The sequence below is a fragment of the Geotrypetes seraphini genome, chromosome 5 (genome assembly GCF_902459505.1).
Source record: "Geotrypetes seraphini chromosome 5, aGeoSer1.1, whole genome shotgun sequence".
In the NCBI taxonomy this organism is placed as follows: Eukaryota; Metazoa; Chordata; class Amphibia; order Gymnophiona; family Dermophiidae; genus Geotrypetes; species Geotrypetes seraphini.
In genome coordinates, this window is record NC_047088.1 from 41,620,366 (window position 1) to 41,644,155 (window position 23,790).

Here is a 23,790-nt window from a genome sequence, read left to right on the forward strand (position 1 = left end):
TTGCAGGTTTTCTGATGTATTTGCGGTATTACTCAGCAGCACTCCCTATATATCAACCACTACTTCTGCTACTCAATCTATTCTCAACCTTTCTGTCTCCAGTACTCTTCACAACTTTTCTACTTTCTCTAATGCTTGTGGTTCCACCGTTCTCCCCTATATACCTTTTTCTTTCACAAAGTACTGATGGCGTCCAGAGAACGAGCTCTCTGGCTCTGATTTTAAAGTCCGTACTGTTATGTTTACTGAACTACATACCTTACTTGTTTTTCCTTTTCATGTCGCTCAAGCTGTTCACTAGCCTATCTCTCCACTTTTCTTACATTTCTGTGTCTCACCCTTCCACTCCAGATGTTGTTTATCATATCTTATCCTTTAAATATAGGTCACCTCTTCCTCAGCGCTTTTTCTTTGCTTGTTTCTCTATCTCATCTATTTACCAATCTATACTGCTTGTTTTACTTCCAGCCATATTTCTCTCTTTCTCTCCTACCACAATGGTAAATGCACACGTTATCCCTCTTTCTATATGTAATATAACTGCTACCTCTGTACGATTTATTACAGCCACTTTCTTTACTTATTACTGTCTCTACCTTAGACACCTTTTCTTCTGGTTTTCTCAGATACTGGCATTGTACTGTTTATGGTTCAGCTGTATATTTATTGTCCAGACACATATACTAATGAGTATTTTTCTTTTCATGTTTGTGGGTACTGTAATTTGTTCATCATCTCGTGCTCATTCGTCCTGGTCTTTGTCCTAAAATACAGATTATGTTATCTTGCTTTAGGGATCATCTCAAGGTTTTCTATCATACCTATGATCATTATATGTTTACTTGTTAAGAATGGGATTCTCATCTTCTACTGTAAAATCACACTTTACCGGTCCCATATATGGGCACCTTGTCATTGGTTAATCTAATCTGCTCTATACAAGTTTTTAGTTATTGGATCAAACTGGGCTTGCATACACCTAACTGTTAATTGATGCACCGGAGTACATCACAGTAAGCTCATTTCTATTGTCCCTTTTAATCTAAACACAGTCTCTAAGGCTGTCATACATGTCTTGTGTCCATTATACCCATCTGGATTATGGAGCACCTGGGTACATCACATTATCTTTGTTTGCTCCTTTCTAATAATGATGCTGCTTGACTTGTTTCATTATTGTTTTTATATCCCAATTGTATTGTTAAGCACCTGGGTACATTACATATTTGTAAACATATGACACTTTCCTGCCTTTCCCTGAATGTTAAGGGATTTAATAACCTTATTAAAAGAACGAAAATTTTGAATTACACTAACAAATACCAACCAGATATTGTTTTTTTTACCAAGAAACTCATCTCTCGGAGGCTGAATCTTTAAAGATACATCCTAACTGGGCATATCAACCTCTCTACTCGCCAGCTGCTGGAAAGAAGAATGGGGTTCTCACCCTGATAAGAAGAAGACCTGATATACAGATACTATCTCATACTACAGATTTGGTGGGTAGATGGTTGAAAGTTGTCCTGTCTCATGGTTCCCTTAAGATTATGTTAGTAAATATATATGCACCCAATGCAGACGATCCTCAATTTTTACATGCATTGTTGGAGCTACTAATGTCATCTCTGGATGTACCCTGTATACTGGGTGGTGACTTTAACCAGATTTTGGATGCAAAGATGGATAGAAAGTCTCACGCTTCATACAAACAATCTAACGCCTGGTCTAGTTTACAAGACCTCTTATCCCAAACAAAATTGTTGGACATTTGGAGAATTCTGCATCCTGGAGAGAGCACATTGACCTTTTACTCTCCTCCACACTCCTCCTACTCCCAAATAGACTATTTTCTTATTAGCTATTCCTTGACATCACAAGTGGATCACGCTGACATACATCCAATATCTATATCGGACCATGCATCCATCTTTCTCACTCTCCACAACATAGACAGACCTAGCCCAAAAAATCTCTGGCGCTTCAACTCATCTCTATGTTCTGATACTTCATTCACTGAATATATCAGCAGGAATATTGAAGAATTTTTTTCCTTAAATAAAGTGTCAGACACTTCTTGGCAGGTTACTTGTGATGCCTTTAAAGCTTATATCAGAGGCACTATAATTGCCTAAGTGGCTAAAACCAATAAAGAAGCACAAAAAGAAATAAAACAATTGGAACACAAAATAGAAGAAGCGAAACATTTGCACATAGCTGATCTGTCTAATCCGGACCTTCAATCTAACCTTCAGAAATTGAGATATGGATATAACCTTTCACTCAGTTCCAAGGCAGCTAAAGAAGCCTTCTCAACCTCTGCCTCTTATTACTCCACTATGAATAAATGTGGTCACCACCTTGCAAACTACCTGAAACTCCGTTCTGAAAAAACAATGATTCCAGCTATAAAAGACTCTGCGGGTCAACTAGTTGTGGATCCGTCTGACATTTGTACCCAGTTTCACTCATTCTACAAAGTCCTGTATACATCTGAGTATCCAAATGAAGATCTATGTGAAACCTTTTTACATCACTTACCACATCCTGTCCTTGAAGACACTGATACTAACAGGTTATTGGAACCAATAACAGCTTCTAGCGTTGAATCGGCTATCCTCTCCATGTCTAAACATAAATCTCCAGGTCCGGATGGATTGTCTGTTGAATTCTATGTTACTTTTATGTCCTCCCTTTTACCTATTTTGACACAGTATTTCTCACATCTAATAGAAACAGGAGTGGCCCATGGTTCATTTACAGAAGCTTTGACAATTGTACTACTCAAACCAGACAAAGATCCTTATCAGGTTCAAAACTATAGACCACTCTCATTGATTAATGTGGATGCCAAAATTTTTGCAAAAATGTTGGCGACCAGATTGAACTCAGTTCTTCCACAACTCATCCATACAGATCAGAATGGATTCATGAAAGGCAGACTGTCAAATGACAATACTAGACTTTTTTCACGTTATTAATCAGACACAAAATTTAAAATATCCGTTTTTGGCAATAGCCTTGGATGCAGAAAAGGCATTTGACCGTGTAGAGTGGTCTTTTCTTTTTCGAGTGGTGAGTTGGCTTGGTATTCCTGATGGATTTATAAGGATGGTCAAAGTTTTATGCTCCAACCCTACTACAAAATTACGTATCAATGGCTTGTTTTCTGCTTCTTTCAGTCCATCGAGAGGCACAAGACAAGGCTGTCCATTATCGCCTCTACTCTTCAATATTGCACTTGAACCTCTTCTGATAGCCATCCGTTCTAATCCAGACATTATAGGTTTGCAGATTGAAGACTTATCCATTAAACTCTCAGCATATGCGGATGATGTCCTTCTTTATTCAACTCTTGACTCGGTACAACACATCTTGTCCACCATTCAATCCTATTCTCTTATATCTGGATATAAACTCAATACCTTAAAAACTGAGGTTATGCCTTTAAACAGTATTCCATGTGGAGATCTGATAACAGAGATTGGTCTTAGATATACCCCGGACAAAATGAAGTATCTAGGAATATATTTTGCGCCCACCATAGCAGACACAATACCATTAGTAGTTAATCAAATTTACTCCATCATACGGACTGTTACTATACAATGGTCACCATTGAAGCTCTCTTGGTGGGGTCGTCTGGACTCTATCAAAATGGTATTAACTCCTAAAATTACATACATATTGTCAATGCTGCCTTTTCTGTTACCCTTGGAGTCATATGCTAAAATGGAAACCTTGATGACTACCTATCTTTGGAATCATAAAGTCCCCAGAATTGCACTGAAAAAGCTGAAGTGTTGCAAGAACAATGGTGGTGTGAATTTTCCCAGTTTGTATGACTATCATATAGCTTTCCTGTGTAGACAAGGTTCCCGCTGGATTTTGGACTCAGACTGTTTTCACACCCCGATGTGGTTGAAACTTGAACACAAGCTTCATGTCAAAGAATCTTTGCGGTTCCTGCCTTTCACTTCTCCATCTGTATTACCACACAATGATTCTGTTGTGTTGTCAACAGCATCAGCTATTAGAGAAATGGACGCCCTTTTAGATATCACATGGAACTCGACCACATTATCTCTTATTTGGCTTAATCCACTGGTGACTATTCAAGATCGCTACATTGAATGGAAATCCTGGATCAGATCTGGTATATGGTCCATATCCCAACTGTATCATGATAATACTTTGATCACCTTTGCAGAACTCTCCAATACCTACCATATATCATCTACACAGTTTTTCAAATGGCTTCAGTTAAGTCATTCAATTAAATCATGTTTTCATAAAATTCCTTTATCACATGATACTCCATCACTTCTAAATTGGTGTAAATTATTTAGTCTGAAGAGTGATGAGGCTTCTGCTTGGTACAACCTAATCAAAAAATACAAATATTTACCATCATCAGCATTACCTGCAGTTTGGTCTAAGGACACCTCTATCTCATTTTCCCTTAGCACATGGGAAAATATTTGGCTTACTTCCTTTAGCTCACTCAGATCAGCGACGATTAAGCAATTGGTTCTTTTTATATATCACAGAGCGTATTGGACTCCACACAAATTGTCTAAAATATCTACAAACAACTCCAATCTATGTTGGTCATGTTCGGCACAAATTGGTACCTTAGACCATATGCTCTTTCATTGCAACCTATTACAACCCTATTGGTCCAAACCTTGGTCTATCATTTGCACTATATTATCTATCCAAGTATCCATTAATTATTCTATTGTTATCTTTGGTGGAACTGCACTGTCACATACATTAACCAAATATGATGATAAGTTGCTAAAATGTTTTCTATTGATTGCCATCAAAACTATTCTCTCTCATTGGAAATATTTTCATGCGTTGAGCTATAATGAGTGGTAGAACACTGTTTGTCTTTATGCGAAATATGAAAAATTAATTGCTACTAATATAAATAATATTACCACTTTTAATAAGACATGGAGGAAAGTACTGGACTATTGCAACATTTCTAACATCTGATATGTAAATTTTATGTCTTATGACATGGTTAACTAATATATCGCTTATCCTCTAATATCACAGACACTGGATACTGCTATAACTCTTTCTCATACTGCAAGAATGAAAATATCCTTCTTGTTCTTTATTGGTTGTCTTTTTATATTATATTTATTGAAAATTCTAATAAACATTATTGAACTTAAATTATCTTAGTGCAGGTGTTTAAGTATGTATCTTTGCTGTGTATGACAGCTTCTCTTGATGAAAACCGCTTTGACCTGCAAAGTACTGCGGAATATAAATAAATTTATTAATATTATTATTAATTGTAAGCTGTTGTGAATAAGAAGCTGCCAACTGCAGCTATATTTGTTACTTGCATTGAGCTTGGATTTAGGAAAGTATCTAATTTAAATCTAAAATCCAAATGTATATAAATTGATTTGCAAAGTTGTGTTTATCGCTGGCCTGCTTATTATGTATTAGCAACTTTGAATCGCGAGTACACATTACAGTCTATAAAATACAAATTAATAATACAAATTAATACAAATTGAATACAAATTAATAATGCTAGGGTGCAAGACTAATTTCAAATCCTTAAAGCTGGTGTACCAATGTTTGGTTTGGTTTGCAGTTGAACCGTCGTATCTATTTTAGACTTGTGAGATACAGAACTTGTTTAAAGCCGAGATACTCCTAATGAAAAGTTCAGGCATTAAAGCTATCCTTTTTGTGTGCATATCAGGATGGTGTTCCCTAGCATACCTAAGTGATTTTCAAATCTAGGGGAGAGAAAAGTATTGTGATTGTCATAGCCATCCCTCTTGACTATGTAGAAATAAGGATTCACAAACATGCAGGAAGTGAAATGAAGAACTAACTAGGAGGTTAGAGTAGCAAACTAAGAGGGAAAATTATCAAAGTGGGCAATTGGCATTTTCTTTTATACAGAGAGACCCTGTGCTAAAGTAGCATGACTTGCAGTATAATAATCAGTCATAACCGTAGCCCACGTTGATAACTTCCCTCCTAAGAAGCATGGAAGCTAGGGTGCCAATCTACATCTCCTACTGACATTCATTGCAAGCTTGGACAAACCATTTAACCCCCTACTGCCTCAAAACTTATATCAGACACCTTCTTTGGTATGGAAACAGTGGTGTACCAAGCGGGGGGGGGGGGGTAGTGGGTGGTCCGCCCCGACCGCAAGCACTAAGGGAGATACAGCCAGCACACAACACCACCTGTACTTCTCTGCTATTGCTGCTTTCCCAAACTAGCAGCAGTGGAAGTGAATTTAAATGCAGTCATCGTGGGACCTTCAGGCACCCTCTGGTGACTGCCGGTCCTTCCCCTCTGCCATCACTTCCCCCTCTGCCATCACTTCCTTCTTCTGGAGCAGAGCCAGCAGCCGCAGGAGGGTGCATGAAGGTCCTGCAGTGGCTGCATTTAAGTTTACTACTGCTGCTGGTTCAGGAAAGCAGTAGCAGCAGTGGGGAGGTGAGGGGGCAGGATACAGAGTAGAAATGGGGTGGAGAGAGAAGGGAGCAGGATACTGTATGGAAGGGAAGTGGGGGGAGGGAGAGAAGGGGGCAGGATGCTGGGAGGAGGGAGAGAGCGGGGGCACATGCTGGATGGAAATGAAGTAAAGAGAAAGAAGAGAGAGAGAGAGAAGGGGCACATGCTGATGGAAGTGTGGTGGATGGAAAGAAAGAGGGGAGCAGATGCTGGACGGAAGTGAGGTAGGAAGAGAGAGCGAGGGGAGCAGATGCTGGACAGAAGGGAGAGGAGAGAGAGGAGATCAGACACTGGATGGAAGTGGGGTGAAGGGTGAGAGAATGGCAGATGCTGTTGGAAGTGGGGTGGAGGGAAAGAGAGAAGGGCAGGATACTGGATGAATTTGGAATGGAGGGAGAAAGAAGGAGAGATGCTGATGCAAGTGGGGTGGATGTAGAGAGAGGGGGCAGACATTGTATGTTAGCGGGGAGGGGAGAGAGAGTAGTAGTAGTAGCAGTAGTAGTAGTAGTAGAGAGAGGAGCAGACACTGGATGGATGTGGGGAGGAAAGAAAGAGGGGAGTGGACAATGAATGGAAGTGGAGAGAGAGAGAGAGGCTGATGCTGGATGGAAGTGGAGAGGAGATCAAGAGGGGAATGAAAGTGGATAGAGAAAGAGGACACATAGTGGATGCAAGGAGGGGATAAAGAAAAAAGAGAAATGCGGGGAAGAGTATAGAGTTAGTGAGAATTTAGAGGGGGTGAAGGAAATATATGGCAAGCTAGAGGTAAACAATGAAAAGAAGCATGGCTACTATGCATGGGAATAAGATTCAATAACCTGAGCTGAGGGAGCCTCGGCTCCTGCTAGCTAGTCAATAAATGCATTAAGTAACTCCAATAAAGGTGAATAAAATTAGGATGTGGTACAATTTTATTTCTGAACATTTCTTTCACTTAGAGGCCCTTTTACTAAAGCTTAGTTCCAGAAGAACTAACAAATTGATTCTGGAAGAGATCAAAAAGGCTAAGTCACTCAAAGCCCAATGACGAAGCTACGACTGTCTTATTTTGGTCACACCATCACATGAAAGAGATCACTGGAGAAGGACATCATGTATGGGAAGATCGAAGGACATGTTGAAAACAACCATGGGGATGACGCTGGAGGACCTTTCCAGACTAACACAAAACCGATCTCTTTTTAGATCTGTAATTCATCAAGTCGCTAGGACTCGAGCATGAGTCGATGGCACCCAACTAGTGTGTATTGAGCGATATTAACATGCGCTAAATATAATGCAACCAATTTTATGCCTATAGGCCACATAGCACTTAGTGCCTGCTAGTGTCCTTTAGCATGTGTCGAGTTTTGGTTTTCTGGGGGTAATTTTATAAAGCCTTTTCTATGTAAAGTCTGCTTAACATGCAAAAAGTTTTAGTACAGCTACAGATGTGTGCACAAAGTATGTGCATAACTTTATAAAATACATGTGTATGCTCATTTACTTTTACATGTATGGTCTGGCTTTCGTCTATTTCTAAAGGCACATAGGCACTTCATATATGTGTCCTGTCATTAAATTATCTCCTCTATATTTACTCATAATTTTATAGAGGAAGTATTACATATACTGTATTTTCAGAAGAGAGCCAGGTTTACTTGTGCTCTTGAAGATGTATCTTAGTCATATAATTATCGTAACATAAATGCAGCTCAGATGTGACTAATCTGCTAATCAGAACCCTTTATTTAATGACAGTGTCTTCATATTAACCTACATGCCATTGCTGTGTATGTGATTAGTCACTCAGGAAGCAACACTAGCTATCGGTTGAATAAGATTTACAGTCATTGTTGCAATGCAGCTTCTGCATTTTTTGCATTTTTTTCAGTTGTCCCCATATAAACTGGTTTTCTTGTGTGTAAAGTCATTAAATATTAATTTCCTCTGTGTTTGGCATCTGGAAACTATACTTGCTGGTCTGTGCACATGGTGAGCTGGGAAATTATTTTTAATCAGGCCAGAGGTGCCTAATATGGTTGTGAATATTTGTGTCTCATTTTCTCAACCTCGTCAAATGCTACAGAGCGCTATCCTATGTGATCTAATCCTCCCACCCTTCCTGAATCCTTTACTTTCCCCAGTTCAAGAACTGGGTGGAAACAACTTTTTCAGCTCTATAAGGAGAAGCAGCTAGATCCCTTACGGGCTCCCATTTCCAAAATCCTGTTCTTTCTGCAGGAAGGTCTGGAGAAGGGCCTGGCAATAGGCTCTCTCAAGATTCAAATAGCCAGTCTTTCATGTTACAGAGCTTGAGTGGACAGAAGGTCTTTGGCCTCTCACCCAGATGTGTCCAGGTTCTTGAAGGGAGTTCTCAGGTTCCACCCTCCAGAGTGGCCGCCAATCCCTACGTGGAATCTCAACATTATGTTATGGGCCTTTGCTAAAGCTGTGTGAGCCTCTGTTGGAAATGTCTATCATGGATCTAACCTTGAAGACGGTCTTTTTAGTTGCGATCCAAGCTACCCATCTACATCCTCACCCGCACCCTCCGCTCAGAAACGGAGATACGCCTATGCATTCCCCCCGGAAGGTCCCTCCTCTCAGAAACCGCTCGCAAACGCTCCTACAGCCACTTCATTCCCCAACTCTGGAACCAACTCCCCCCTCAACTCAGACTACAGAACTCACTAATGACATTCCGGAAAATGGTAAAGACCCTCCTCTTCAACTAAAGGTCCCCTCAGGCTACACCCAACCCCTTAAACCCCACCTCTACCCTTCTTTCTCCATTCTAATCTTCTGCCTAAATTTCTGTATAGTCCACTCTCAGCCTATACTCAAATAACTCGTATCTAAACTAAACTACTTATATTTAAACTACTGTTCTTAATTTGCTGTATAGTCCCTATATTTAAACTGCTGCTCAGTCTCGTATGTCCAAGTATTTAAATCTACTGTATAATCTTGTATGTCCAATTCACTCCATTGTGAATGTTTACTTGTAAACCGTTCTGAGCTACTGGGAGGACGGGATAAAAATCTAAATAAATAAATAAAATCTCTTCAGCGAGGAGGGTATCAGAAATGCAAATGTTATCTTGCAGAGAGCCTTTCCTCAGATTCACAGAAGCAGAGGTGTCTTCCTTTCTACTGAAGATAGTTTTGGCATTTCATGTCAACCAGGAAGTGCGGCTTACAGCTCATTCATCGGGCATGGACAGAACAAGATTGGGACTTAGGCCTCCACCCCCCAATCCATTCTATCATTCAACAATCTAAGGAATCTGGGGGGAGGGGGACTGGATGATACCGAATTGAACCTTTTAGGACTCTGTGCCTCCCAAGATGAGGCCTTCTCTTCTCAGGCAAAAGTCAGACAGCTCTTTATTCTCTCAATACATTTACTGTTTGGTACTTCAGGACCTTCTGTCTCTCTGTTTAGTGCACAGAATAATTTCTTGGCAGTGAAAGTTTATCAAAAAATTCTCAGATATTTTATAATGTAATAGTTATATTATGGGCTGAGGTGGACATGCCCCAAAACACAGTAGTTTTATAAGCATCTGCATACGTGGAGTCATTTGGAAAACAAATGCCAAAATCATAATTTAAATATAACCATAGTGGTATTACTGGGGGGCAAGGTTGTTTTGTTGTGCTGGGGAGTTCAGAATTCTGACCAGGGGACTTGGTATTGTAATTAGGGGAAGTCATGGGGTTTGGAATTGTAATTGGAGTTTCAGGGTTATCATCAGGAGGTGTTGAGGGGTTCAAGGTTGTGATAGAGGGATTAGATCAGGGGTGTCTAATGTCGGTCCTCGAGGGCCGCAGTCCAGTCGGATTTTCAGGATTTCCCCAATGAATATACATGAGGTCTATTTGCATGCACTGCTTTCATTGTATGCTAATAGATCTCATGCATATTCATTGGGGAAATCCTGAAAACCCGACTGGATTGCGGCCCTCGAGGACCGACATTGGACACCCCTGGATTAGATCATGGGGTAGGAGGATATGGGCGGGGATGGAACTGTGACTGGGATGGGGGTCATTATCTGGGGAGATTGGATCGGGGAAAGGTTTTTAAAATCTATTTTCAGTGGGTTGACACTACGTTACATACAGTGCCTGTTAGCGCAGGTGCTCCCACACTTTCTGGCACTTCATATAACATGGTGCCTGTAAAATAACTCTCTGTCCTGTGCTGCACAGGGTTTGCACACACCTTACGCTAATTTTTTATTGTAACATGAGTTAAGTGCAAAACGTACCACACATTAGCAGTGGCATAGCCAGACCCCAGTATTTTGGATGGTGTCCACGGTTAACTTTGATAGGTCCTTCCACACACCTCCCTCTCTCTGTCTCCCAGAGATTTTTTTTTATTTTTTAAATACAGGTTTTTTTACACCTATCCAACATCTCTGCCCTCTCTACTCTGTGGCGTTCCGACATCTGCGGGCCTCTCTTTCAATCCCGTCCCTCCCTGATATATTTGCACGCTTCCTGGCACCTGCAGTGATTAATTTCTGCTGCTGGTACCAGCTCTGAAGGCTTCTCTCTGCTGTATCTTGCCCTCGCTGATGTCATTTCTTGTTTCCTGTCTGGCAGGATGTGGCACAGGGAAGCCTTAAAGGCTGGCGTTGGCAGCAGAAATTAATCGCTGCAGGCACTGGGATTCATGTAAGGTATACCAGGGAGGGATGGGGTTGAGAGATAGGAGCGCAGATACCGGGATGCTGCAGAGGGGAGAGGGCAGTATACAGTGTGGTACCCACCCAGGCCTACCCATAGCTATGTCACTGCATAAGTAACAGGGTCCTAAGTCTGCAAAGCCTCTTTTTGGTGCTTAGGTAAGCATGCATAACTAACATGTTTCTTAGCTTGATTTTGAATTACTACTTCTATTATCACTGAATGTAATGTAAATGTCTTGCATGTAAAGTACACATGAAAAACAGTAGCTAGTTGCAAAGCAAACAAGAAAATTTCACAAGTTACAAGCCTAAATAGTATGCATTATGCTGTTTAATATGCACTAAAAGGTAAAAGTAGTCCCTATATGCAAATACCAAGTTATGAATGACTTATGAGGCTTCCATTTGCATGACAGGTTCATGATAGACTAGTAATGGGGTGGTTTGCCATTGCCTTCCCCAGTCATATTTACCCCATGGCTAAAGCAGGGTACTCATTTACTGTCCGAAAGTGGATGATTGGCTGAATTGACTAGAGGCCGGCTACCTGGCAGAATTCCCAGTGAGGGATCTGAACTCAGGCTGTGGGTGCAGTAGACAAGCAACCCACCACTTGCACCAGACCTCTTAAACATGCACTTTTAGCAATTTTAGTGCAGGAAATAGTCTTTGCACGATGTGAAGTAACGCGCTCTTCCAATACAGAAAAAGATGGCCGATAAAAGATCACACATCCTATCCAATCTACTCAACTACACCATACTAACCTCTCCAAACCAGCAGCACGGGTTCTAATAACATCCCTTTCCTCTGAGTAAACACCATGTACTGCTACCCTTTGTAGTTCCAACAACATTAAAACTACGGAATGTGAGCTTCAAAGAAGGACAATTCCAAGAATGTTATTTGGTAGGGCTGCATGTCAATTAAAATTTTAATCGCATGATTAAAGGTATGTTATTTATTTTCCCCCACTGAAGTTCCTTGTAACTCTGGGCAAGTCACTTAATCCTCCATTGCCCAGTCAAAAGGAACTGCAGTGGGGGGGGGGGTAGGAGGGGAATCGCAATTATGAATTTTAATCAAAATGCAGAAGAATGAAAAGTCATGAAAAGATAAGAAATATAAAATACAAATTAAAGAATTTAAAACAGCATGCAGAAAAGCTACAAACAGCCTTAACAGTTTTCACAGCTTACTTCAGAAAAGCAAGCATATTATTTAGAAACAGAAGAATTATTGGATCAGGTTATAAAGTAGATCATTTCAGAAACGTCATATTTTTGGTACAAACTTTTTTGACCTGCAGCTTTTTCATTTGGCTTGAGCTTATAGCTCAATTAGAAAAAACTACTGGTTCCCAACCCTGTCCTGGAGGACCACCAGGCCAATCGGGTTTTCGGGATAGCCCTAATGAATATGCATGGAGCATATTCGTGCATGCCTGTCACTTCCATTATATGCAAATCTCTCTCATGCATATTCATTAGGGCTAGCCTGAAAATCCGACTGGCCTGGTGGTCCTCCAGGACAGGGTTGGGAACCACTGAACTACTGCACCAACATTTTATTTCTGTTCCCCTACACTTCATCTGAACCCATCTTATCTGATCCTGCTGATCCTGTGAAAATCCTCAGCCAGGGGCCACAGATGACTCTCAGATACCTCCCAAGTATGGTCAGTTGCTGTTAGTGTTGAGCAAAGGCTTGATTTCCTTTGCTCGGAGACTTTGCTTTTAATGTTGCCTCTAGAGGAGGGGTAGGAACTCCGGTCCTCGAGAGCCGTATTCCAGTCGGGTTTTCAGGATTTCCTCAATGAATATGCATGAGATCTATTTGCATGCACTGCTTTCGATGCATATTCATTGGGGAAATCCTGAAAACCCGACTGGAATACGGCTCTTGAGGACCGGAGTTCCCTACCCCTGCTCTAGAGCAGGGATGGGCAACTCCAGTCCTCGATGGCCGGAATCCAGTCAGGATTTCCCCAATGAATATGCATGAGATCTATTTGCATGCACTGCTTTCAATGCATATTCATTGGGGAAATCCTGACTGGATTCCGGCCCTCGAGGACCAGAGTTGCCCACCCCTGCTCTGAGCATCACCAATCCCAGTTGGTCCAAAAAACTTTAGCTGGCCATGGTAAATGGCTTGCATTTTCCATTTAACACCACACAGGATTACCACTGAGCCATCTGGCTCAATCCCATTTCAAATCTCTGTGGTTATGTGGAATTCAAGAAAAGGTTGGATACATATACTTTATATATATATAATAACTGATTGGGTGTATCTATAATAATAAAATGTTAAGCGCGCATGTGCACTCTCGCCACGTGTTCCCTGAGATCTGATCTGTCGGGATGTGGCCGGTAGGAGTGCGCATGTGTGCCAGACAAGCCTCCCTGCAAGACGCAGACCAGCACAAAGCTCCGATACCAGCAGCAGCGCCACTGCCCACCCGCCGCCGCCCCCTCCGTCAGCTCGCACGGCAGCTCCAGCAGTCCCCGGTGATCCGTGTAGCTGCCCGCCTCGCAAAGTCCGTTCGCAGACGGCTAGGTTCTTTGCCCCCAGCGGCTCAGCGTCGACCGACCGTGCCAGGAGGGCAGCACTGCGTTCAGGAGCTGCCTTAGGGCGCCCGGCAGCTTCGCCCCCGGGAGACTGCCGGCCGGAGCGACATCAGCCAGGTCAGAGCTGCCGGGCAGGATCCGGGGGCTGCTCAGAGGTCCCGACGCTCATCCTCAGCTCCCTGCCGGCCGGTGATAGGTGTATGTGAGGGAAGATTCTGGATGGCGGCTCCGGGTAGCTCTCACGCTCTCGCAACTGCCAACGCTTAAGGGAGCTTTGTTGTTAAAGCCTGGCTTCTTCGGGCAGCAGCAGCATTTAAAATTTGCTGTCGTTGCCGGCTTCAGGCCTTCCTCTCTAGCGGGTCCTGCCTACTTCCTGTTTTGATGAAGACAGGACCCGCCAGAGAGGAAGACCTGAAGCCGACAACAGCAATTAATTCTGATTGCTGCTGCCCGAACAGCCTAACACACACAGAAAAAAACAAACAAACACACATACAGCAGACAAAGAGACAAACACCAAAACAAACACAGACAGAGAGACCACAGGGAAGTGGGGGAAGGGGGGAGGAGGAAAATGCTGCACAGGGAAGTGGGGTGGGAGGGAAATGCTGCAGCACAGGGAAATGGAGGGGAAGGAATGCTGATGTAGCTACTGCACAAGGAAGTGGAAGGGGGGGAGAGAAATGCTGCTGCATAGGGGGCAGGGAGAGAGACAGACAGAAAGAAAGACAGATAGTGGGAGGGAGGGAGCCAGAAAGAAAAGAAGAAAGAGACAGGGGCAGGGAGAGAGACAGAAAGAAAGAAAGAAAGAAAGAAAGACAAACATATATTCTAGCACCCGTTAATGTAACGGGCTTAAAGACTAGTATATATATATTCTTCTCAAATCAGTTATTTTATTTATATATAACTGATTTGAGAAGAATATCCCATAATTTAAGAAGATATTTCTAACTACGTTATAAATGAAACCAAATATATTACAAGTTATATATTTTTTAAACCCTTAAGAGCGAATTCTTAAGCACATAGCAGGACATTTTCAAAGCCATTTTTATGGGTAAAGTGAAAATGAGCTTTTTGAAAACTACCCTCCTTAAATAAAAACAAAATGACATAAAGATCCACTATGCACAGAGGAAGTAAAGTGTTAGGGCAGGTTTTGGGAATATGTACATTGTTTTACTTGGAAAATGCATTCGCACAAAAAAGGCGATACGGAGGAGTGCTGACACTTTTTCCATTGCAGACTTTGAAAACTGAGAATGACATTGGGACAAATGTCTCTGTCTCCATTCCTGCAAGCTCTGTCCCCATCCCTGACCTTGCAGACTCTGTCCTCATTTTCACAAGCCTCAAACTCTTATGATTCTATATACAAATATTTTTAATGGGACGATATTCTGCACAACTGTTTATAAAGCCCAAATACAGCCTTCCATTTTGATCTGGTTTGGTACTAACTTCCCCAGGTTTCAGTTGTCTATGTTTTTACATCTCCTGGGAAGGTAATTGGATTGTCTTTCAGACATGGGTGTAGAACAGAACCTAAAATAGGTAGTGAATAAACAGGAAAGTGAGGGTCTATTAAATGTTGGAAATGTTCCTGGATGCCAGCAACAATAGATGAATCTGTTGCAGTAGCAGTAAGATGACTGAGCGGCTGGGCATATGATGTAAGGACATTGCAGATGGTAGGAGTCTGGGCATCAGACAAGACTTTTGTTGCCATATCACGGGCAGACAAGACACAAATGATGCAATTTAACAGTAGTTCATTTAAATCCAAAAGCAGTTTCTAAGGTTGGGTTTTTGTTGTTGTTTTTTTTATTCATTGAATTCAATTGCCAATTGTCTAAGATGTGTTAAGTTTTTACTTATTGATACTAGTCTCAAGTTTTGAGAGAATGGCACGAGGACAAAGTTTTTCTGTTCCCATGGGCTCTGTCTCTGTCCCTGACCTGTGGGCTTTATCCCCATCCCCCCCTTGTAAACCATGGGTATCCATCCCCGTGTCATTCTCTAGAGCAATCTGTCAGCTTGGGTGCCTATCGGCTCCTAAAGAATCGGCACCGGTTAGGGAATCCAGGCCTAAGGTTTTGCAGCCAACATGCGTGAGCAGGTAAAATTAAAGCAGATTAGGGATCTCTTTGGGAAGAGGAGATAGTAGATGCTGCAGATGGGCAGACTGGATGGGCCATTTGGCCCTTATCTGCCATCATGTTTCTATGTTTATTTAACTGGAGTTGTTGATCTATTTTGGGAGAATTTAGGATGAACCTAATAGGCCTGTATTTATTTTAGCATTCACATGTCTCTGTGTGTGTGATTATCACAATTATCTACCTATATATACACCCAACTCTTTTGTTGACTACATTCCTACTGGAATAGGAGACTATTGTGAAGCAGTGTTTGCAGGCCCCACCCCCCTAACGAGGTATCAGATACCATCAAAAAATGTAAGCACTAGTCAATCGTAGGAACATTGCCAGATTCTGAAAGAACCCGAGGTCTGTATCTGTAAGAAGGCAGTCTAGAGAGTTTATAAGAAACAAATAACCAGTCAGTCATAAATGAAGGTTCCTCCCCTCCTATCGTTCAGAGGGACATACTTTCTAATATTATCTTTTTCATGCTATGTTCTACAATCCAATGCTCACCATGCTATGTCTCACCACACCGTGTTTGTCATGTTAGTTAACAAAGCATGGCAAAAACATATGTCTGCCATCTCTGTCAGACAATGCTTGCCATGCTATCCCCTACCACACTATGTATGAGAGTGTGACACAGGGGTTATAGCTACAGTCCTAGCACCTTGAGGTTGTGGGTTCAAACACGCGCTGCTCCTTGTGACCCTGGACAAGTCGCTTAATCCCCTCATTGCCCCAGGTACATCAGATAGATTGTGAGCCCATCGGGACAGACAGGGAAAAATGCTTAGGTACCTGAATAAATTCATGTAAACCGTTCTGAGCTCCCCTGGGAGAATGGTATAGAAAACTGAATGGAGTTATAAATAGTCTCAAAATGGTGGGTTTTAGCCTAGATTTTAATTTAGCCAGAGACGGAGCTTGATATACAGACTCAGGAAGTCTGTTCCAGGCATAGCAAGACAGAAGGAACAGAGTCTGGAGTTGGCTGTAGAGGAAAAAGGTACAGAATAGAGACTTAACTGGAGTTCCCAGGAGGAGTGTAGAGTGAGATAAGAGAGGAGAGGTACTGAGGAACTGCAGAGTGAATGTACTTATAAGTCAATAAGAGGAGTTTGAATTGTATACAAAAATGGATAGGGAGCCAGTGAAATGACTTGAGGAGAGAGCTGATGTGAGCATAGCGACGCTGGCGGTCTATTAGTCGTGCAGCAGAATTTTGAATGAATTGAAGGGAAGAGAAACAGTTTAATGGGAGACCTGTGAGAAGCAAGTTGCGGCAATCTAAGGCTGGAATGCCCTCCCAAGGGAGGTGGTGGAGATGAAAATAGTGACGGAATTTTAAAAAAGCGTGAGACGAACACAGAAGATCTCTAATTAGCATATGAACGGTATAAAGCAAACTAAGGCCGGTACTGGGCGCCCCATATATGGTGATTTAGTTTAGGATGTGCTGAAGCTCCAGTGACAGGGTGGTTAGGATAGGCTGGTCTGGGCTTTAAAGGCAAATCCAGCAGTGGGAACCTAAAGACAGTACCGGGTGGACTTCTATGGTCAATTGCCCAGAAATATTAAAGAAAAGACAATTTAAATGTGAATATATAATGAGTGTAAATGGATAGACTATTCAGGTGTTTATCTGCTGTCATTTACTATGTTACTATGAGGTGATAACAGTGTGGATAAGGGTTCTAGTAGAGGCTCAAATAGGAAGGGATGCATTTTGGTGACATGGAAGAAACAACAGGTTTTAGCAGTCTATTAGATTTGTGCAGAGAAAGAGAGAGAGGAGTCAACAATGACCCCCAAGGTTATGAGCTGACAAGACAGGAAGGAAGAGAAATAGAGAATGGGGGAAGAGGAGAGGTGAGTTTAGGAGGAAAGATCAAAAGCTCAGCTTTGACCATGTTTAGTTTCAGACGGCAAATGTCAAGTAGACAGGCTGAAACTTGGTCCTGGACTCCTGCTGAAATTTTCTTTTGTGGAGAGGTAGATCTGAAAGTCATCACTGAACATCATGGGAGGAGATCAGCGCAACAAGGGAATAAGTATAGATGGAGAAAAGAAGAGGTCCCAAGACAGAGCCCCAAGGTATACTGACCGATAATGGGATGGGAGAGATAAGAAGAAAACCAAGAAAGAACAGTGCCCCGAAATCCAGGTAAGGACAGTTTATCAATGAGCAGGTGGTGATAAATTGTGTCAATAGCAGCAGATAGATTGAGAAGAATGAGGATAGAATAGAGGCCTTTGGTTCTGGCCAGGAACAGGCCATTGGAGACTTTAGCAAGGGCTGGTGATTTTGAATTTTTGTCCTTTGATCACACTGATAATCATGGCACTGGTATGCCGAGTATGTCTCCCTGCCTCTATCTATAGGGAAGTGACACCACTGGATTGACTTTGCATGTCCAAGAAGGATTAATGAGGCTCCTGCACAGTTAATGCATTTTGCAGCTTGAAACAGGATGGACACAAAATGTCCCATTAAATACCCATTTTCCCCCAATACAACTTCCTGAGCAAATTATTGTGTTCATCAACTGGAGTGAATTTCATTTCATATATTTCTATTTATAGCCCGCCTTTGCCCAAGGCGGATTACAATAATTAGTTACATAATCATGAAAACAAAACACATAACTGAATGATTATTCACCTCAGGCTCCTTTCTGGTCTTCACATAAACTATCTATATTCTAATTTCTAGGAACTGACATTAGACTACATAATGAAATACTGAAACTGTGAATAAAAGAGAAGATTGTGTTGTGCATGAGGTGTTGGGTTAGTGGGTGCTAAAGCGGCCACTCCTTGAGCAGCAACTGAGATTATGCTTCAGCACCTACATAACAAAGAGTAAGAAAAAGAAGGTACAGTAGACTCTCAGTTAACCGGCATCCATGAGGATTGATAGATGCCGGATAAATGTAGTTTCTGGGGCCTAACTACCAGACAAACTACCGGACATTTGGTAGGCAAAATGTGAGCGTACTCAGATGTGGCATGCCAAGCTTATACTTAAATTTCGGCTAGAAATTGATTTTGTTTTCATTTATATTTAATGTATTATAGTATTTCTTAGATTCTTTTTTCTGGCTGCTTGAGTTCCAGTTAACAGATAGTCCACTGTATTGATGCCCCTGGTGAGACCTCATTTAAATATTGTGCACAATTCTGGAGTCGAAACACGGACTGCGTTGGGTCCGCACCACTTCATACATATGTGGATTTCACTTTGTGAATGCATTTTTTGCAACTTTTGATTGACTCAATAAACAACTGTATCAGGAACATCTTTTCCACACTTCTTTTTTTGTTCTTTGGCTTTTTCATTTCACTGTGGAACTCTTGGGTTCTCCTTTGTTTGGTGTACAATTTTGGAGACTAAACTAAACCTTAAGTTTGTATACTGCATCATCTCCATAAAGATAGAGCTAGGCACGGTTTACAGGTAATTCAATAAATGAGGGAAGGACATAATAAGAAATTAGAGGTTATGAAGAGGATAGCTAGCTTTACATTTTAAATAGATAGCTTTACATTTTGGAGACCATAAGAACATAAGCAGTGCCTCTGCTGGGTCAGACCAGAGGTCCATCATGCCCAGCAGTCCACTCATGCGGCGGCCCATCACGTCCAGGACCTATATAGTAATCCTCTATCTATACCCTTCTATCTCCTTTTCCTTCAGGAAATCATCTAATCCCCTCTTGAACCCCAATACCGTACTCTGTCCTATCAAACCCTCTGGAAGGGCATTCCAGGTGTCCACCACCCTTTGGGTGAAGAAGAACTTCTTAGCATTGGTTCTGAATCTGTCCCCTCTCAATTTTTCCGAATGCCCTCTCGTTCTTGTAGTTTTCAAAAGTTTGAAGAATCTGTCCCTCTCCACTTTCCCTATGCCCTTCATGATCTTGTAAATATCTATCATATCCCCTCTAAGCCTCCACTTTTCCAGGGAAAAGAGCCCCAGTTTCTCTAATCTTTCAGCATAGGAAAGATTTTCCATACCTTTTATCAATCGCATCGCTCTTTTCTGATATAAACAGGATAGAGTTGGTCCAGAAGAAGGCTACTAAAATGGTCGGTGATCTTCATCATAAGACGTATGGGGACAGACTTAAAATTCTCAATATGTATACTTTAAAGGGGAGATATGGTAGAGACGTTTAAATCAAAAACCAAAAAATATATATTACTCACCAGGGATGGGCTCAACACCCCCGATAAACATTACATGAAAAATGGTGGAGAAAAAGCCTCTGGAAGAATAAACCCAGCATTGTTCAAAGCCTGTCATGTACAAGTTGGCAATTGAGGGGGCAAACGATGCCCCCAATACAACCCCCATCCTCAGACCATGGATCCCAAGATAAGTAAAACTTTTTGATTTTTCTTTTCCTGTGCACAGTGATGGGTTTTTCACCCCTTTGATAATTACATTTCTGGGGTGGTGGAGTTTTTTGCCGATGATAGGAAATTAAGCAGCTTGAAACTTATATCAGTTTGAGTGTTTACTGCTGAAGCATTTGAAAGTTTTGAGGCTTTTTCTCTACCGTTTTTCATGTAATGTTTATCGGGGGAGCCCATCCCTGGTGAGTAATATATATTTTTTGGTTTTTGAGTTATTTTGTTACTCTAGTTTTTTCTTGAGAAACGTTTAAATACCTACATGGCATAAATGCACATGAGATAAATCTCTTTCGTTTGAAAGGAAGCTCTGGAATGAGAGGGCAAAGGATGAAGTTAAGAGGTGATAGGCTCTGGAGTAATCTAAGGAAATATGTTTTTACAGAAAGGGTAGTAGATGCATGGAATAGCTTCCTGGTAGAAGTGGTGAAGGCAAAGACTGTGAGTTCAAGAAAGCATGGGAGAGGCATGTGGGATCTCTTAGGGAGAGGAGGAGATAGTGGGTGCTGTGGATGGGCAGACTGGATGGGTCATTTGGCCTTTAATCTGCCTTCATGTTTCTATTCTGACAAGTTATTTGGTATAATCTTTAGGATTTTGTGAGATGCCTACAATAATCATTTTGTTTTTAAGACAAATGTAGTATGAATGAATAATCCTGTGCTGGTCCAGAGGTCAGGATAAAGGCTAGCAGCTCACAACGGCTAGAGACATGTTGGAATATCTCATCTCATTCATTCTTTTGCCCGTCTGTCTTTTCTTGGGTATTCTTCTTTCATTTATTGACTCTACCTTCTCTTTTTGTCACCCACTTTGGCAATCTCCCTTTCTATTTTATCTCTAGTCTCTCCTACCCTTCTTGCTCAATTCCCAATGGAAAGCCAAACTTTTCAATAGACAATGGACGATAGTAAAACAGTATGTGACAGCAGATAAAAGATCGACATGGCCAATCTAGTCTGCTATGTAGGATGGCCGGTGTTGTACGTAGCACAGCATGACGTAAGACAATTTTTGTTGATTAATATAGAGAAAAAGAGAGGGGGTTTACACTTAAGGTAACATCACACTGTCAATTAACAAGCACGAGATCTGAAAGCAGAACTTGGAGGTACAGGATAGAGTTCAAATTCTGTGAACAGAAGAAGCAACAGCAGCAAACTCTTGAGTGGGGGGAGTAGCCTAAGGTTGAGTTAGCCTGAGAACTTGGGGGGGGGGGGAGAATAGGTTTGATTCCCTCTGTAGCCCCTAGCGCCTCTGGCCAAATCACATAACCCTTCACTGCCCAAGATGCCAAGATGTTATTGAATGTTCCCATTTGTGCTTATTAGATGTTTCATAAATATTATGCTAACATTGTATTATCTCTCTCTCATTTGAATAAGTATATTTTCGAAACCGTTTCATGGTAGTCCTATTATTAAGTATCAATTTGCAGAGTTTGAATTTAACCTCATTCACTGTATTTATGTTTATGTTCAGACTTTTTTTTGCCACCGTTATGCTTTTTAAGAAAATGGTACATTTTATGTGGAATTGTACCTGCTGTGCACCACCTTGGCTGAATCGCTCCTTAAAGGCGCCTAAGAAATTCCACTAACTAAATATAAACTGCCTTAGTATATCAAATTCCATCCCCTTCCTTAAATCAAGTCTTACCTTGTCTTGGTACTTTCAGTTGTGCCAGTGATGAAACGGTGAATAAGGCAAGAAAACATTTTTTTTTCCCTCCTGGTCTTCAGCACGTTACGCAGACCAGAAACCCGAAGCACGGAAGATCCTCTGATGATTGGTAATCTCTCTGCAAAATGCTAAATGAACAGTTTTCTCTTTAAAAGCCCTTACAACTGTCTCCACAACCACTGACAGCACAGAAGCAGCGCTTGACCTCCTCCAGACTCTGCACGAGTTTCTACCCTAGAGCAGCAGTTGAAGGCGTTTTCCATTTAACAGATGAAGAATGTATGCAATGCACTCAAACAAGAATACCAGGTTAGAGGTTTCAGGAACAAGGAAAATGCATTCAACTGGATTTGTCTCATTGTGGGAGAGGGAGCAACGTGTTTTAAATTACCTTACACAGTAAACAAATGCAGTAATTAACTGCCCACATCATTTTGGTCAAAAAATATGTTGCACCTAGTCATACAAAGGGCCTAATACATAATTATGCTTAGAGCTTAAGGAAGGGTAAATCAGATCAGGTTAAGTAAGAGCTTCCTTAAAATTGGAAAAATGGGGCTTCAGATAGAATCAAATCAAGTCAAGCTGTCATTTTTTTTTTGTTGTTTTGAAAATGAATATTTAGTCTGTCAAAATCGTATTTTTAAAGTTGCATTATATTTCAACAGCTTAAATCTATTAATTGTCCATGATCTCAAACCCATCTGATTTTGGTTTTCTCTTGTTATATTTGAACTAGGTCAGAACTGACTGCCATTGTCTGAATAAATGTTAAGATATTTGCAGATTTGAATTTGGACCTGTCTATGAACGAGGCTGGAAAAGGTTTGTTCTAGAGCAGTGTTCTTCAACCTTTTTAATAATAATAATAACAGCTTATATACCGCAATACCGTGAAGTTCTATGCGGTTTACAAAAGATTAAGCAAAGGTACAAATTGACTGACTTCAAGAGGGGAAGAAGAAAGAGAAGTAATTAGACAGGAAATTCATTGTTGAGGAGAAAAGTGATCAAAAGGACAGTAGGTCGCTATTGAGAGGAAAGAGATACGTGGATCAGTTGTCAAGATGTTTTAGGAACAGGTGTGTTTTTAGACGTTTCCTAAATTCCTCATAAGTAGAGGGCGAAAGTAATTGTTCTAGGTCTTTACCCCATGATGCTGCTTGGTGTGAGAGAAGGAATTCATTTTTTCACCTATGGACCGGCAGAAATAAAAGAATTATTTTGTGGACCGGCATCAGTCTGCGGACCGGCGGTTGAACAACACTGAGCTAAGTTGTGGGCCATCTGGAAGCCTTCCCTCTGATGTTGCAACATCAGAGAGAAGGCTTCCAGTTCGGGCGCAGGACGTGCGTAGGAGCCGCTGCCCGTGGCTTTGTGCACTGAGTCAGTGAGGAAGAGGGAGCCGGCCCAAAGATAACACCGTATCAGTCGCACTGCCGAAGCCAGCGGTTGAAGAACACTGTTTTGGGCCTGATGCACATGCCGGCCCTGTGGACCGGTGGTTGAAGAACACTGTTCTAGAGAATGACAAAGGGACACATTTTTTCCCATCCCTGTGGGAACTCATTTTTCCATCCCGTCCCTGCCCCATTTCTGCAAGTTCTGTCCTGATCTGCACAAGCCTCAAACACTTCAAAATCATAAGTGTTCGAGGTTTATCCGGTTAAGGCTAAGGGGTCCTTTTATCAAGCTGCGGTAGGGGTTTAACACGCTTAATACTGTGCATTAAACCACCTGCTGCGCTAGCCGCTAACGCCTGCATTGAGCAGGCGT

At 41.6% G+C, this 23,790-nt stretch overlaps 1 protein-coding gene across 1 annotated transcript in view; it reads right to left on the reverse strand.

Moving 5' to 3' along the window:
* Positions 1-22,296, reverse strand: part of VGLL1 (vestigial like family member 1) — a 39,217-nt gene extending 16,921 nt beyond the window's left edge. The window contains exon 1 of the mRNA XM_033943972.1: positions 21,991-22,296. The gene's annotated coding sequence lies outside the window, so the exon portion shown is untranslated. The remainder of the gene's footprint in view (positions 1-21,990) is intronic.
* Between the last annotated feature and the right edge of the window lie 1,494 nt (positions 22,297-23,790).